This window comes from Eriocheir sinensis, chromosome 25 (genome assembly GCF_024679095.1).
Source record: "Eriocheir sinensis breed Jianghai 21 chromosome 25, ASM2467909v1, whole genome shotgun sequence".
In the NCBI taxonomy this organism is placed as follows: domain Eukaryota; kingdom Metazoa; phylum Arthropoda; class Malacostraca; order Decapoda; family Varunidae; genus Eriocheir; species Eriocheir sinensis.
In genome coordinates this window covers 7,001,749-7,011,748 of record NC_066533.1, presented here as the reverse complement: position 1 = coordinate 7,011,748, position 10,000 = coordinate 7,001,749, and the positions used below count along the sequence as shown (strand labels likewise).

The following is a 10,000-nucleotide window of genomic DNA, read 5'->3' as shown; positions in this document are numbered from 1 at the left end:
ATATCGATCAGTTGCATAAGTTAAGAAGTCCTCCTCCTCCTCCTCCTCCTCATATTCTTTTCCTCATCCACCTTCCCATCCTTTGCCTTCACCTTCTACTCGGCCTTCCTCTTCTTTCTCATCCTCCTTTCTGCTCCTCCCTCACCGCCTCCACCACTCTTCTTCATCCCTCGTAGTCCACCATCTTTCTCTTGCTCATCATCCTTCCACTGTCCTCCACACTCCTCCTCCTCCTCCTCATCATCATCATCATCACCACCATCATCATCTTCTTCTTCTTTTTCTTCTTCTTCTTCTTCGTTTCCTTTTTCTTCTTCTTTTTCTTCTTCTTCATCTTCCTCCTCCTCCGCCGGTAGTAATGTGATATCCTTGTGTAACTTGATGGCATAAGACCTCACCTTGAGTATGCAGTACAATTCTTTTTTTTTTTTTTTTTTTTTTACGTCGTTGCCTGTTGCGCCGGTAGGCATCTTCCTGGTGGGGCCTGATGGTCGGCTTCTTCCAGGTGGGGCCTGATGGTCCCAGCCCGTTCTGGCGCAGGCGAGTGTTTATAGTGGCGCCATCTTGCATTGGCTCCCCCGGAACTCGTTCTTGATTCGCTTGGACGGCTTCCTCTAGAGTCCGGGTTGATGGGTGGTCTTCAGGACAGCAGCCACTCGGCGGTGACTGAAAAATCCGAGTGGTAACATGGGGATTCGAACCCGCGTCGTCCATCACGCGGTGAATGTGAGCCCAGTATGCTACCACCTACGCCACCGCCGTAGGCTACAGGAAGGTCATCAAATTATTAGAGGGAGTTCAGCGACGTGATATTGAAATTATTCCACCATTGATTACTCAGCCGCATGAAGAACGACTCAAGCGACTCAACCTCTCTACGCTGGAAATGAGACGCCTACGAAGAGATATGATATAGGTCTTCAAGTACCTGAAGAAGTTCAGGCCAAGAGTCATGAAGGTTGAGCCGCGTACCTTGCCTTCGACAATGTGGGGTGCCTTCAATCCTTACCACAAGTCGCTCGGGAAGGTAAATGCACATACACACACTGCAGCCTACTTTTCACCAACCAGATATAATGCACACACACACATACAAACACACAGTGCTGTTCATGGAGATATAATACCTTCATGATGCTATTATATCCATAATATTGTCCGTTTCATTCCGTCTGTCTACTCGTGAACGTAGATGTGGCACCTGCGCATTGTGAGCTTGTGATTGCGTGAAGATCATTTGAATGTTTGTGTATACAAAAAATCCTCAAACCATCGTATATGAACCGCAAATAGAAGATTTGCATCGATAATATACCATACAAGGACGCGAAGAAACAACTTCAAACAGTATAGTTTGATCTACTCGAACGATCTATAGCCTTTCAGATACCCATATTTCATCTCATTAAGGGATATAAAGTGACATACGACTCTGCAAGTGTCTATACATAAGGAATTTTGATGTTGCATGTATAAATAACATGGGTAGCCTAATATATTCGTAATAGCCTAGCATCGCATTCAACAGTTATTATTTATTATTTCATGTTTTTTTTCCATTATTAATCGTTATTTACATGCAATAAATTATTAAGATACCCTTTGTTTGCACTTGCAGAGCCAGATGTCTTAACTGAAATGAGAAAGAATTTGAAAAATCATATAGATGGTTGGAGAATGTGAGCCACGAAGGTTCCCGCCTGGCTGGTACCTCTGTGCTTTGAAGGCGCGTGCTGTTGTTGTAAACTAGACAAACATATTCGCTGCAACTATAATATATGACTTTCCAATTAGGGAAAATATTTTCTCAGGTTGTTTTAACTGAACCGCAACTATCTGTCACGCCAAATTTGGAAAATAAACATTTTTCCTCGAAGGTCTGAGGGAAGACACGGGGTAGACCTTGCCTTCCCTTCGTCTCTCCCGCAGACCTTCGTTCCAAAAATGCTAGTGACTATAGGTACGTATCGTCCTTCCCTTCGATCTTCGTCGCTAAACCTTCGTGACTCTTGGTACGGGCCTCAGTAACGTCGACTACTCCAAGGTTTTTGATCTCCAAACTAACTTAAGAACTAGAAACAATGGTCTACATGTTCAAGCAAGACGATATACGAGTAATACAGACATTGTCAGGAGTTTCTTCTCAAGCCGAGTCATCCGCCACTGGAACAATCTTCCTCAGAGGTAATCAGTGCGAATACCATCAACTTTAGAAATCGAATCGACCGTCGTTTCGTTGGGTCAGGAGTAAATGTAATACCGAAGTGCTTTCATCCGCTCTGGGGGCACCAAGTGACTGTCGAGGAGATTAAATCACAGAGTGGGCAACCTCGTAATGAGACCATAGGATTTCTGTTGCCTGTGTTTCCATGTTTCCATGTTTCCTCACGTCATGCAAAACTCTGAGATGATTTTTCTCCATTATAAGGTCAAATGATTGATTCCTTTGTCATCCAGGTTGTTTCACACACACACACACACACACACGCACGCACGCACGCACCCACGCACGCACCCACGCAAGCACGCACACACACACACACGCACACACACACACACACACACACACACGGCCCGGTAGCTCAGGGGTAGAGCGTCTGCCTCACAACCAGAAGGACCGGGGTTCGATTCCCCGGCCGGGTGAAGATAAGTTGGGTTTATCCTCTTTCACGTGTAGCCCCTGTTCACCTAGCAGTGAGTAGGTACGCGACGTCAGGCGAGGAGTTGTGACCTCGTTGTCGCGGTGTGTTGTGTGTGAGTGGTCTCAGTCCTACCCAAAGATCGGTACTGTGAGCTCTGTGCTCTTCCGTAGGGGAACGGCTGGCTGTCTCGAGAGAGACCCGCAGCAGACCAAGAGGTGAATTACACACACACACCATGTGCAGTGGCTAGCATGTTCGGCTCACAATCTAGAGGTCCCGCGTCCTATTCCCTTGCGGAATGAAGACGGGTGGGCACCGCTAACCGAAAAGTTAGTTTCGCTTACTGGTAATCCTCTAACTAAAAAGTTAGGTTCGCTTACGCTAAACCGCTAAACTGATAAAGAAATTAGTGGAAGCTAACGCTAACCGCTATCTTTTTTCTATGGATTTAGCTTCGATTTAGCATTTTGGCTCTAAAACCTTTAAAAACAGACCTAGTGACCTGAAATTTCATTACCTTGTAGCCTAGACAAAAAATTTCCCTAATAATTGTCTAATTACCCAACTTTAAGACATAATTTACCCAATATTGGAAGCCCTGGAATCATTGCGCCGTGTGGCTCAACATGTGGCGTGTCTGCCCACAACGGACAAGAACAAACCTGTATGAATTTTTTAGTGGACTTAAAGTTAGCGGAGGAGGAACTACATTTATGGGAAACTAATTGGTCTGCTAACTGTTTTCACAGTTAGCGAAAATGTTAAACAGCTAACGAAAAAGTTAGCTTCGCTAATTAGCGGTTAGCGGAACCGTGCCCACCACTACAGTTACACCTGTACCTCTTTCTGCCCAGCAGTCAATGGGTAATGGGTATTTTTCAAGGGTTGTGTTACGCCTCCTATGCCATTAGCTCTGGTGTGATCACGCGCTGGACTTGCATTCGTCAGCCAGTAGCCTTCCCCGAGTCTTAAAGCTCAGGTGACGGAACCTCGCATCACATCCACACAAACCCGGGAAGCTTTACACAACTCCTGAAAGACACCCAGTACCTACTCATTGCTGGGCGAGTAATTCACCAGGGTCTGATTACGCTCTTAGTTAACTCGTAACCCCCTGTCATCACCCTCCCCGAATGAGGTTAGACCTCAGGGTAGGGATCTTTGGGCAAGACGAGCACGTCACACCCACACACACCCGGGAGGCGGGACACAACCCCCGACTGACATCCAGTACCCAATACTACCCATTCACTGCTGGGTGGACAGAGGGCACGGGGTAAAAGGAGTCTGCCCACCCGACTCCACCAAGCCACACGGGAATCGAACCTGGAACCTCTTGGTTGTGAGGCGAGCGTGCTAACAACTGCACTACAGAGCTTCACCGTGTGTGTGTGTGTGTGTGTGTGTGTGTGTGTGCTTTGTAGTGCAGTACTTGGCATTCTCGGCTCACAACCAATAGATTCCCAGTACGATTCCCGAGGAGGAGTGGAGACAGATAGGTGGGTCCTTTACACCTCTTGCCCACTCCACCCAGCAGTGAATGGTTGTTGAGTATCAGTCAGGGGTTGTGTCCTGCTCCCGGGCGGTCTGGCACCACCAAAGGCGAGTAACACTGGTGAAAACCCAAGGCCTTTAGACCCTCTTGTAGCTCAGTCAAGGAATATACTGATGAGTTACAAGCGCGCGCGCGCGCGCACACACACACACACACACACACACACACACACACACACACACACACACACACACACACACACACACGAGACAGACAGACAGACAGACAGAGACAGAGACTGACAAACAGACAGACAAAACAAATAGACAGGCAGACATAGACAGAGAGAGAATGCACCGAGGAATCCGTGCAACCCTCCGTACCATTCTAAGCAAAGAGAAAGAGGCGAGAGCGAGACTCATAAAGACGTTCTCTGTACCCACCTGGACGTTAAACCGTACCCTGTATTGTACCTGAACCGTGTGACAGGGATGAAGGGAGGGAGGCAAGGAGGAAGGGGATAGAACGGAGAGAGGAAGAGGTGATTTAAAGAGAGAGTAAGAGAAGATGGTGGGATAGAGACAGTAAGGAAGGCGAGGTGGAAGAAAGGGGAGGTAGGGAGGGATGCGGTGGAGGATGGAAAGGAGAGAGGCAGACAGGTAGGAAAACATGTAGGTTGGGATAAGGGGAATGAAGGAGAGAGAGGGAGGGAGGAAAGATAGGGAGAAAGGGAGGCAGGAAGCTTGGTAGACAGGCAGGCCCAGAGAAAAATAGGTAGATCGTAGGGGTTAAGCGTGATGGAGGAAGGTCAGGGTGGGAGGGAGGAAACAAAGCAGATAGCAAGCAAGTCATTCCCTCCTCCCAGGTGTGAAATGCACGAGTTATCTTGGCCAAGGACGTTCACCTTCATAACACCTGCGGCACCTGTCATTAGCGCACCTTGCCGCCGCGGGTACTGGCAAGGATGATAACAGGAATGGGTGAATGGAACAACCGTGCACCGTAATAGGTGTGGGTGTTATGTAAGAAGGAAAAAGGGAAAGTAATGAAGGGGTATGGGGTGATGGTGTAGAGGTACACCATAATGGGAAAAGTGTTATTCGAGAAAGAAAATGCATTGAAAAACATAAGCGAATCGGTTAATGGTGTAAAGGTTTGCTGTAATGGGTAACGACACTTTAGAATGATCAGGACAACGTCTGTAGTTTTGATAAAAAAAATAGGATTATGTTCTCCGTTTGAAACACAAGGATAACGTCTTTGGGTTTGTAAGGATTAGAATTACGTCGTTAGTTTTGGAAAGATTTGGAAAAGGTCTTTTGTTTGGGCAATGTTTGGATAACGTATATGGTTAAAATAAGGAAAGATGAGGAGGGAGTGGGAAGGCAGGAAAAGATGAGATAAAAAAAAATGCAACGAGTGCAAGGGTAGGATTCACAAGGGGACAGAACAGAGGGGAGGAGAAGGGGGAGGGGAGGGGTGGGGGTGGGGGGAGGGGTGGGGAGGGGAGAGTCAGGCAGTACAGTGATTTATGATGTGTTAAGTGCAAGGGTAAAAATGGTCGTAGGTACAAAGGTGAATATGCCGAGTTAAATGAAGACAGGTAGATGAACAGACAGGTTGGTAGATGTGAGAGTAAACACAGAGATAGGTGTAAAGATGGTAGACGTATAGAAAGAGAGAAAGGAGACAGGCAGATAATTAGACACTAATAGACAGGTACGTAGGTGCGAGGGACAACATAAAGATTGGCTTAAAAATTAGAAGACGGACAGAAAGGGAAAAAGTGAAAGAAAACAAAGAAGAAAGATAGGAAGCAAAAGAAGAAAACATGACACAAAAGAGTGGGGTAATAGAATTGGTTGATTGATGGCGGAATTTGTTGATAGTTAGATAGAATGACAGATAGATAAATAGATAGACAGATAGATAAATAGACAGAGAAACAAACAATTCGATAATTTTCGTGAGAATGCAATTTCAACACTAAAGATTTTTCACAATTTATTTTAAAAAAAGAGAAAGAGAAAAATATAATTGAAATGTGCTTCTGTGTGTGCGCGCGCGCGCGCGCGTGTGTGTGTGTGTGTGTGTGTGTGTAGAGAGAGAGAGAGTTTTGTAATACAGTAATTAGCCACACACACACACACACACACACACACACACACACACACACACACAGGTAGATATCCTTGTAATTACCTGTAAACGAGACTCAGGTAAAGCATAACAATCATCATCAGCGGACACGTATCTTACTGGTTTGGTGGTGAAGGAAACCTTGTGATGCAAAGGAGGAGGCGGAGGAGGAGAAGGAGAGGGGGAGGAGGAGGAGGAGGAGGAGGAGGAAGAGATAAAAATGGAGGACGTCCTGTTAGAGCTAATTACCTCATTCAACGTTAATTATTTTTTCTTACCTTTTAAAAGTGTTAAGAAGTGAAGGAAGTGCGAGTCAGGTGTGTTTAGTGCTGAGGAGCTTGTTAAGAATCCTTCCTGTACCGGAGTTCATTAAAGATCAGCGTTTGAAAGGTGTACAAAGGAGAAGACAAAGAAGAAACATGGAAACATGGAAATGTTTCCATGTTTTAAGTAAGGTTAGGTAAGGTTTAAGAAATGTTAGGTAGGGTTAGGTAAGGTTTGGAAAGTTTTTAGTAAGGTTAGGTAAGGCTTAAGAAATGTTAGGCAGGTTAAGTTAGCTGGAATGGGAAGAGGAAAAAAAAATTAAAAAAATAAGTAGAAGGGAAACATGTAGAAACTGAAAGGAACCCGATAATCGGAAGTGTAGCAGAAGAAAGGGAATAAAAAAGGTAGAGAAGGTGAAAGAAGGAGAAATAAATAGAGGATGAAGGGAAGGGAAGGGAAGGAAAAAAATCATAATTAGTAAACTGTAAAACATAAGGTAAAGAGAGAAGGAAGAAGAGAAAGAGAAAACGGATAAGCCTTTAGTATGCAAGACTTTAAGAAGAAGAAAGAAATGGAGGAGGAAGAGGAGGAGGGAGAAAAGCTTTATTAGTAAACCATGAAATATACAGGAAGGAGAGAAGCAAGAAGAGAAAAAGGAAACGGATAAGCCTTTAGTATGCAAGACTTTAAGAAGAAGAAAGACATGAAGGAGGAAGGGGAGGAGGGAGAAAAGCATTATTAGTAAACCATGAAATATACAGGAAGGAGAGAAGCAAGAAGAGAAAGAGGAAACGGATAAGCCTTTAGTATACGAAGCCTTAAGTGGCGTTGTAAACAAATCTAATGTAACTGATCTCGTCATGGCTTGATGCTCTTAATGGCAGACTTGCAAAGCGTCAACGTAAGGGGGCAGTACTGTGCGTATCGGTCCAGCAATCTTGAGCGAGCCACTTAACTCATTAGCTTCCACCGCCCAGGACGTTGACAATCTCCCCGCGACACTGATGCCAATTCAAGACGATGACTCTCCAGTTCGTGCCCTGTGGACGTGGTAGCAGTGAGGCGCTGATCAACTCCAGAGAGGCGGTGTCGCTGCAGAAAAGCTTAATAATTGAGTCTCACTGAGTTAGCCTGTGAGTCATTAGCGGACGCTAATGATGCAGTTGGCGAGGAGGTGTTTGAGAATGTCTTGTTTGTTATTTGGTCATGGTGATTGATTGTTTCGTGTTTGCTTGTTTATTTTCTGCTTTTTTATATTTTTTTACTCGAACGCAGCGGCAGCCAAAGGTGTGCTTGGCTGCATCTCATTATGTCTTTCATCGATAGCTTATTTAACTTTGCAAATGATAGACTACAAATGAGTGAGGAAAAGAATAATAATGGGAGGAGCAGAAGGAGGAGGAGAAGGAAGAGGAGGAGAGGGAGATGAAGAAGAAAAATAAAAAAATAAAAAATTATGGAAATAGTAAAATAATAGTAATAGAAATGCCAATAATAATAAGAGGAAAAAGACGAGGAAAAAAAAAAGTAAAACAAAAAGAAAAAAAAGAAAACGAAAAGGAAAAAAAAGGAAAAGGAGAAAAGAAGAAAATAAAAACTGAGTAGGTCATGAACGTGCACGAAAAAAAAAAAAAACACTGTAGCAGCAATATCACCTTTGAATTTACCGCCACCACCTCCACCTCCACCTCCACCACCACCACCACCTCCACCTCCACCACCACCACCACCACCACCTCCACCACCACCACCACCACCATTAGCATTATCCTCTCCACCACTACTAAAAAAAATGTCTGGTAATTTCCGGATTATGACCTAAATTTTCCATCACTGATCAGTAAGCGGAGGAGGAGGAGAAAAAAAAAGTTGCATTCCTCCTTAGCATACAACAAAGTAGGTGAAGGCAGGCAGGTAGGAAGGCAGGTGATGTTGCTGGGAAGGTCAACAGGCATGAGGGAAGGAAGGAAGGGCGGGAGGGAGAGAGGGAGGGAAAGGTCGGAGAAAGACACAGAGAAGGATGGAGGCTGGTGGAGGGAGCGAGGGAGTGGGGGAGGAGGAGTCTTAAATCTTCTTTTCTTAAATAGTGAAAGGAGAGAGGAAGATAGGCCGTTGGAGAGAGGAATGGGAGGACCTACTAATGATGGAGAGAGGAATACGGGGAGGAATAGAACATATCGATAGTAGGAAACGTTTGGAAGGTAGGGCGTTGGGGGGAGGGGAAAGGGAGGAGAAAGAAACAGGATAGAGGGAGAGAAAAACTGGAATGATATGGGTAGAGTAATCGCTAGAAACAGAGAGAGAGAGAGAGAGAGAGAGAGAGAGAGAGAGAGAGAGAGAGAGAGAGAGAGAGAGAGAGAGAGAGAGAGAGAGAGAGAGAGAGAGAGAGAGGAAAAGGAGAAGGAGAAACGTGGAGAGAGGAAAATGAGAGAAGGAGTGAAGGAGAAAAACAAAATAAATAAGGGAGTAAAAGAAGTAAAGAGAGAGGGAGGGAGGTAAAAAAAGAGGCAATGGAAGAGAAAGAAATAGAACAGGTAGGGAGAGAGGGAGAGGAGGAAGCAGAGTTATGAGGGAGGGAGAGGAGGGAGCAACAGTAGGCTAGCAATAAACATCAGGAGCCCATACAAGGAACATATACTATTCCCCCTTTCTCCTTTTTTCACGTTCCTCTCCCTCTTTACAGATACGGCGACACGTGCGACATGGCGGGGGAAAGTGATGGCCTTGCGCAACCAGGTGTTCAGGTAAGCTCAATTGCCACCATAAATATAATTCGCCTGCGCCGATAACGGGTTGGGGTCGTCCAGGAGGCCCCTCGAGAGAGCTAACCGGTGCTACAGGCAGACCTAAAAAAAAATATAACAAAGAGGTTTATAATGGTGATAGAAACTGATCCACGGACTTAATTTAATGCCTGAAGAGAATATTAATCACCTGAAGCTGAGAAAAAATAATTAGACGTCGACATAATACAGTAATTAATTCAGCAACTTCCGATATAATGCTATTGAAACCTCCTTTAGTTCGTTGATGATTCATAATAACTTAATTCATCTCGTTTATTTTTATATATAATTGGCATTTCAAGGATATAGGCCAAGATAATATGCAGACAAAAGAGAACAACTTGATGATATTTAAGATTATGAGTATAAACCAAGATAATATGAAAACAAAAGAGAGCAACTTGATATTAATTAAGATCCTTGATAATGAAGACCGATGCGATACAACTAACTGTGAAATCATTTAAATTAGTACATAAAGGCAAGTACTCAGAAATATATTAGACCTTTACGTTACAATTGACAATCAAGGATAGATTATGTCGACAATTACAATTAACACTAGCAGCAATTAAGGAACCATGTAGGCCAATGAACACCAACAGTTCATTATACGCTTCACCAAGTGGTTACATTAGCTGATACAAGTAGGCCACAAAAGCATAGTGCATTTT

At 44.4% G+C, this 10,000-nt stretch overlaps 1 long non-coding RNA gene across 1 annotated transcript in view; it reads left to right on the top strand.

The window, feature by feature from the left end:
* The first annotated feature begins 9,061 nt into the window (after nt 1–9,061).
* Nucleotides 9,062–10,000, top strand: part of LOC127003274 (uncharacterized) — a 50,825-nt gene continuing 49,886 nt past the window's right edge. Inside the window, exon 1 of the long non-coding RNA XR_007757025.1 lies at nt 9,062–9,284. This is a non-coding gene — a long non-coding RNA (uncharacterized LOC127003274). The remainder of the gene's footprint in view (nt 9,285–10,000) is intronic.